Genomic DNA, 8,413 nt, shown 5'->3' with positions numbered 1-8,413 from the left:
TCCAGGCCCCAAAAATAAAAAAAAAAGGCCAGAGCATTCATTAAGGACCAAGGCTTTCCCTAACTTGCCAAAAAAAAGGCCAGAGCATTCATTAAGGCAGTGAGTGCTGAGCGGAACAGTGACTATTTAGTGATAACACCTTGTCCGGTAGTTAATGTACCAAGCCATAGTATTATGTAAGTCAAGTGCAGAGTGCATACTAAGCCACTGAAAGAGGACACATTATTAGTTTTTGAGCCTGATGACAATGTCCAGTGGCCAGATGGGCTTGACTTTTGTGATACCCTAATTCAGATAAAAAAGGGACACCTCCACACGTCACCCTCATCATGCAAAATTCAACTGCCCATGATATTATGTTGACAGGTAAAATCGCTGTTGGCACTGTGCAGCCAGTTGCATCTGTGTGTTCACTTAGTACATCCCCAAACACACACTCACCTGTTCAAGTAAGCAGTATTGAGGTTGAACATGCTAAAGACCAGGAAGTGGATACAGACCTCTGGGACCCCCCGATCGATCTCAGCCACCTAGAAGACAACAATAGACAGATAGTTTGTGAGATGCTGTGGGAAGAGTCAGGCTGTTTTTCCCGAAATGACAGTGATATAGGCTGTATTGAAAAGTTAAAGCTCCAAATTTCCTTGAAAGAACAAGAACCAGTGGAACACACCTACATGTCAGTCCCCAAGCCCCTATGAGGAAATGAAAGGCTACTTACTTGATTTGATTGCACAAGGGTGGATAGAGAAATCCCATTCTGCATATGCTTCCCCAGTAGTGTGTGTCAGAAAGAAATGTGGTTCTCTCTGCTTATGTATTGATTATAGGAAGTTAAATCGCAAGACACACCCTGACAGGCAGCCAATCCCTAGAGTCCAGGATGTGATAGATGGCCTTGGAGGTAACACTATGTTCTCATTATTAGACCAAGGAAAAGCCTATCCCCAGGGGTTCATGGCAAAGGATAGAAAGCATTTGACAGCCTTTGTAACCCCCTGGGGATTGTATGAGTGGGTTCAAATACCCTGTGGGCTTATGAATGCGCCGGCCACTTTTCAGCGCTGTATGGAAGAGTGCCTAGAGGGCCTCTGTGACAAGATCTGTGTTCCATACCTAGATGACACGCTTGTATTTAGTAAAACGTTTGAGAGTCATGTCAAAGCAGTCAGAAAAGTGCTACAAAGATTGAGGCAGTACGGAATCAAATTGAAACCCAGTAAATGTGAGTTATTCAGACCTGAGATTCGTTACCTTGGAAGGATAGTGTCTGCTGAAGGAAACAAAATGGACCCCGCCGACACTGCTGCCATCAGGGTTCTGAAAGAGAAAAGAGCAAGTACAGTTGGTGAGTTGAGACAAGTGATGGGGTTTTTAAGTTATTATCGCCACTACGTGAGAGACTTTTCCCGCAAGCTCTGTGTAATTGCATATGGATCACGGGCATTGTCAAAATCTGAGAAAAACTATTACCTCCACTCAGGTAAATTGGAATTTCTTGCTCTTAAATGGGCGATAACTGAGAGGTTTCCACAACTTTCTTTACTATGCACCCTTCTTTACAGCCTACAGTGACAAAAATACATTAACTTATGTCCTACTTAACTTAGTCCTGTCTACCGCTAAGTTAAATGCTACAGGAAGTAGATGGGTTGCAGAATTAGCTGACTTTATTTTTACTATCAAGTATCGCCCAGGAAAGGAAAACACAGATGCTGATTTCTTATTCAGGATGCCGGCACATGCAGAGAACCTGCTGGATGACTCCACAGAGGAAATCTCCTATGATGCAGTAGGGGCTGCTGTATAGTCTGTAGGACTACAGTCAGAGATGACTGCAGCGTGGTCAATGGCCATATTTGCTGAGGATTCATTTGAGTCTCAGAGAACTGTTGTTGCCTCACTAGCGCCATCACAGATCCGACAAGATCAAGAAGACGACCCACACATTGGGCCTGGTTTGCAGTGTAAGTGTTCAGGAGAAAAGCTGTCAGCTGAAAGGCTTCAGTCCACAGAGTCACTGTCTAGCCAGGGAACTGAACAAGCTGGAAGTGGATGAACATGGAGTCCTATGGAGAAAAACGGCATACAGAAAACAGCTGGTAATACCTAACAAACATAAAATCACAGTGTTGAGAGAGCTGCATGACCAAATGGGGCATCAGGGCACAGACAGGATGATATCTTTGATTCGGGATCGCTTCTTTTGGCCATATATGCAGCGTGAAATAGAACTGCATGTAATGAGTTGCATGTGTTTAAAACAAAAGGAACCCAACTGTGAAACTAGTACACCTCTCGTAAGTATCACCTCAACCCACCCATTCAAACTTGTGTCTGTTGACTTTCTCCACCTTGACAAATGTAAAGGTGGCTATGAGTATATTTTAGTGATTGTGGATCACTTTACGCGCTTTGCGCAGGCATATCCGACCACATCGAAGTCAGGCAAAGTGGTAGCAGACAAAGTATTTAATGATTATGCACTTAAGTTCGGCTTTCCGATGCGCATTCACCACGATCAAGGAGGTGAGCTTGAAAATCAACTATTTTCACAACTCAGCAAGTACTGCAGTGTGGCTGGTTCGAGAACAACCCCTTACCACCCACAGGGGAATGGCCAGGTAGAACGTTTTAATCGAACCCTGCTACAGATGCTTAACCCTCTGAAGTCGATGTCTATGGATACGCATGTTGAGGCATTTTCTCCTGATAACCCCGAAAAGAACTTAAATTACACTTGTAGTTTCGTTTGTACATATAAGAGCAATACATCAATCGAATCTGTAAAGGGTCTACTTTTATTTGTATCCACACATATTAACAACAAAACTTTGTGTATTTATAAAATAAAGAAAACAAATAATGTGCGCTGTCTGCAGCCTTGGTCTGCGGTGATCTTCATTCAGAAATGCATAATCAGAGCAAACAAAGCAGCGAGACTGTACTTAACATTTTTTAAATGTTACTGTTCACTTTGCGCTGAGAGGAATAAGATTTGGATTACCTCAAAAAGAAGAATGAAGTGGCTTGTCTTTTTATTATTAATCTTATTGTATTAGTTTTCATATAACTTGTACACATTTTACTAGTTAGACTTTTTCCAAACTATAATTCCTGACTAAATGTATAATCAGGTGAAACATTATGAAGTTTCATTTACATCATCTCAATGTTCACCATGCCAGGATGTTTTTTTGTTTGTTTGTTTTTTATGTTCTATAACATAGACAGCAATACGATATAAAAGTAATATGAGTTATAATGTTGCTAGCTTAATGTCAGTAAGAATGATTAGACAAAACTTTACTGTGTACTTTACTGCTTTTCTCTGTTCACGAATACTACCGTAAAGACCAAGTGCCTTCTGGGACTTAGAAATTCTCGAGCGGTTAACGAGCATGACTGCGCTGCATTGCCGTACTGAAAGGATGTCCCAGGACTGCTCTTCACCATCGCTTAGACAAAACGTGATCCTGCAGCCTCATTGATGCACCGTTTTTTCGTGTACTTCATTCTATTTATAGCCCCGTGTTCAGTCCGGGCTTACGCGCTCAGATATTAATCGTCGTCTGTTTATCAGAGGAGCCGAGGCAGACAAGTCTCTCATTACCGCCGGCGCGTCAATTCTATCGGTCTTAGTGTAACTCCACACAAGCATTATTCACAGCTGGTCACGAACAAGACGTTTCCCAATTCGCTGAGCAGCCGCAGCATCTCGTTTATCGCTTTCTCAGGGAACAAGGTTTCGACAGCTAAGTAACCGGGAAACGTTTTGTATGTGTTTTTTCCTGTTGATGACCTTATTTTCAGTGGACTTTCAAAATTGTAGATTTTACTAACCACGCATAAACGTTGTTTTTTCTCAAAAACACAATCATGTACATACATGCTATTTACGTATTATTGTAGCCCAGTTTGTACTGATTACAGTGTTATTAGACTTTAGCCATGTATCTATTTATAGGCAACTGAAAAAAGCACAAAAGTCAGGGGAATGCAAAACTTCTCCAGGATTATAAATGGAGCCACTGTTTCTACAAAAGTACGAAGATGTATCATACATCCCCGTGTGTTTTGTTGAAGTTTAGATTGTTATAGTTTTCAAATTATAAATGGAGCCACTGTTTCTACAAAAGTATGAAGATGTATCATACAGCTCTGGGTATCCACATACAGCGACAATGATTTTGTCCTCCATTGTTGTTTCGGATTTGTGCCTGCTTGCTACGTCATAATCACGTCACTACTAGAGAAAGCTCCTGATTGGTTTTCGCCAAAGTTCAGATTTTTCAACTAGCGTGAATCACGCGTTACACACCAAATGCCTGAAACGCTCAATTTGCGCCGCGACATTTGCGCAAAACTTATATTTAACAAACAAAAAATTCTAAACTACAGGAGTTGGCCATCCGAGGGGCATGTGACTGCAATAGAGGATAGTCCATAAGACATTGAGCCATGAGATGTTCAGTTTGAATGTAGATGAACCCAAATGCAGTTTATTTACAAAGGTGAAATCCAAAATCCAAACAATAATCCAAACCAAGATACACAGACTTGACTAGAACAGACTTGACGTGGCATGAACAGACTAGACTCACCGACAGCAGGTTGCAACATTACGTTAATACACAACAAAGCACAATGGCAAAAACATGACTACTTGTACAAACAATGAGGGTCACATGATAAGAACAAACCAATCGGAACATGACACAAGGAACAAGAGGAACCAATAGCAAGACAACAAGAGGGCAAGGGAAGCATGACACAAACAGCTAAATCAAACTACAAAATAAAAGACATGAAAACATGAACCTGAAACCAAACCCAAAACAGACATTACAACACCCTTAAAACATTCAATTTAGATTTTCTTTTTATTTAATTTATCTTGAGATGTTTTAAGTTTAAATTTCAGCTCATTGAAGCACTTTAAGCACCAACACTTTTTTCAGTAAGTTACCTGAAAAACTTGTTTCTCAGAAAAAGTGATTCTTGTAGAATTGTGCTTCAAATAAAGAACTTCATGTCGATCAGATTGTTAGTTAATCATTTAGGCTACAAGTCAATATTGTCTATATGGACAGCGATTAAAAAAAAAAAGTGAACTTGTAAAAATGCTGTGTTAAATGCAATGCGGTCGAAAATTTAGGTGCACCTAACTTTTGTGCTGGTGCACCTAAGAAAAAAAAGTTATTACAACAATAGGTAAAAACAAGTCAACATCAAAACTAGGTGACAGAGAAGGGGAGGGGGAGAGCTGTGCTCTCCTGCCTCAGTTGGTAAAAAAAACAAAATAATGGCCAATCAGCATCGAGTGTTCACTTTCAGCGCTGAGGAGTGTTGAGAAAAGAAACCTCATAAAGGAGGCTAGCCTCCCTTCTGGTATCAACCAATCATCATAGAGACGTAAATGACATGCTGCGTCTCCCGCTGCGCTGATAATGTACTTATGATGAGTAGCGATATTGAATATTTGATCACCAACAGATTTACCAAGCTGTCATTCAAACAGTGAATGGAAGTTTGCTTTAAGTTATAGGCCTGTAAATGAAATTATATTATCTTGCTGTATGTGTCGTTTTCTGACTAAAAGCATCCAAAAAGCCATTTTAAAGTGATAATAATAATAATTGGCAGGGATCCCCAGACCTATACAAGTAGTCTGCCTCCTCTATTTTAAAACCCGCAAGCCACCACTGTCTGGTACAAGTAAAAATATATGTTTTATGCATTGTTAAGAGATTACACTAACATTAGGCTGCCTACTAACTAACATTATCTATAAAGGTCCAAAATCCATTTACTTATATTTGACTAAAATGAATGCAAATTCAACTGAGGGGGTCTTTAATCAGTCTGTGCCCAGGGCACCACTGCATCATAATTCGTCCCTGCCTAGGCTAGTTACTGTAGGTCCATGCAGAAGCTTGTGAATGATGCTGTATTTGTGGCATCACCGTTTATTGATATGTTTACTGTGGTAAACATGCTGGATGGGAAATGAAAGATTTCATGAATTAAGAATGTGTTAGTTTGTTCCCTTATTTCAGTTAAATCATGGGTTATGGAATAAATTAATAAATTAATGAAACATGGACAGTTGCCACAAATTAATAAGTCGTAGGAACGAATTAACAAGTAAAGCGCACGATATGACACAAATAACTATGAAAAATTTACAAATGTCTGGGGAAATGACTTAGTTATTCATTTCTATTGCTTTTCATGTTGAAGATGTACTTTTAAAGTTTAAATCACATTAAAAGCTTAATTTGTACATTCTGAATGAACGATGATGCATTTATATACCGTCACTCACAGTGTTTTGCGCTTGAGCCCAAAATTAAATAGGTTAATTGACCATCGATAGCTTTAATCGATTGCATCTCTTACCGACAATTAATCAGCCATCGATTAATCGTGGACATCCCTAAAATATATATAGTTTTTTGGGGGGGAATAGGGGATTTCCCCTAGGGCTTCAAATTGGCTAGAAACGGCCCTGAAACTGAGACAGACTCAATCCAGAAGAACACTAGCAACATCTCCAAAACGATTCAAGAAACCTTCGTGCAAAGCTACAGTACTGTTAAAAGTTGTAGTCACTTGTGTAATTTCTTCATGTAATCGCAGACGGACTGGATATATATATATATAAATATATATATATATATATATATATATATATATATATATATATATATATATATATATATATATATATATATATATATATATAAATACCTATCTTACAATTTTAAGAAAAAACAGTGTAGATCCCCAAACTTTATGTCAACTTCCAGTGTGTAAATGTCATCACAGTAGAAGTCTCTTCTGCTCATCAAGCCTGCATTTATTTGATCAAATATATATATATATACAGTACAGACCAAAAGTTTGGAAACATTACTATTTTTAATGTTTTTGAAAGAAGTCTCTTCTGCTCATCAAGCCTGCATTTATTTGATCAAAAAATACAGAAAAAACAGTAATATTGTGATATATTATAACAATTTAAAAATAATTGTTTTTAAATTTACTATACTTTAAAATTATCATTTATTTCTGTGATGCAAAGCTGAATTTTTTAGGATCATTATCACATGATCCTTTAGAAATCATTCTAATATGATGATTCATTATCAAAGTTAGAAACAGTTCTGCTGCTTAATATTTTTTTCAGAACATGTGATACTTTTTTTAGGATACTTTGATGAATAAAAAGTAAAAAAAAAGAAAAAAAAAAAGAAGAAAGCTATGTTTTTAAAATATAAATATTTTGTAATATCAATATACACTACTGCTCAGTAATTTGGGGTCATTAATTTTTTTTCTTTCTTTTTTGAAATAAAATCAATACTTTTATTCAGCAAGGATGTGTTAAATTGATAAAAAGTGAGAGTAAAGAAAATATATTATTAGAATATATATTATTAGAATTTTTTTTATTTTGAATAAATGCAGTTCTTTTTAACCCTTTTCTTCATCAAATATATTAGACAGCAGAACTGTTTCCAACACTCATAATAAATCAGAATATTAGAATGATTTCTAAATGATCATGTGATAGACTGGATTTTACATGTGACACTGAAGGCTGGAGTAATGATGCTGAAAATTCAGCTTTGCATCACAGGAATAAATTATTTTTTTAAAAGTATATTCAAATAGAAAACTATTATTTTAAGTTGTAATAATATTTCACAATATTACTGTTTTTTCTGTATTTTTGATCAATTAAATGCAGGCTTGATGAGCAGAAGAGACTTCTTTCAAAAACATTAAAAATAGTAATGTTTCCAAACTTTTGGTCTGTACTGTGTGTATATATATATATATATATATATATATATATATATAATATATATAATTGAATACCTTTAATTGAATACATTTTCCTAAATTTCTAACTATTTCTTTATTAGTGTTGGTGGTGTTACAGTGATAACTACACATTTTAATCTAAATAATGAATCTACAGTGGGGAAAATATTTATTTGATCCCCTGCTGATTTTGTAAGTTTGCCTACTTACAAAGAAATGAAGGCTCTGTAATTTTTATGGTAGGTTTATTTTTAACGAATAGAGACAGAATATCAACCAAAAAAAGTCCTGAAAAAAAACCTCAATATATAAAGGTTAGATATTTGTTTGTCACCAATCAAAACATTGGTAACAAACTACACCGCAATGGACTGAAATCCTGCAGCGCACGCAAGGTCCTCTGCTCAAGAAGGCACATGTACAGACCCGTTTAAAGTTTACCAAAGAACATACAAATGATTCAGAGAAGGCTTGGGAGAAAGTGCTGTGGTCAGATGAGACCAAAATTGAGCTCTTTGGCATTAACTCGACTCGCGTGTTTGGAGGGAGAGAAATGCTGACTATGACCCCAAGAACACCA

This window comes from Cyprinus carpio, chromosome A18 (assembly GCF_018340385.1).
Source record: "Cyprinus carpio isolate SPL01 chromosome A18, ASM1834038v1, whole genome shotgun sequence".
Classification (NCBI taxonomy): Eukaryota; Metazoa; Chordata; class Actinopteri; order Cypriniformes; family Cyprinidae; genus Cyprinus; species Cyprinus carpio.
This window is presented reverse-complemented; position numbering follows the sequence as displayed.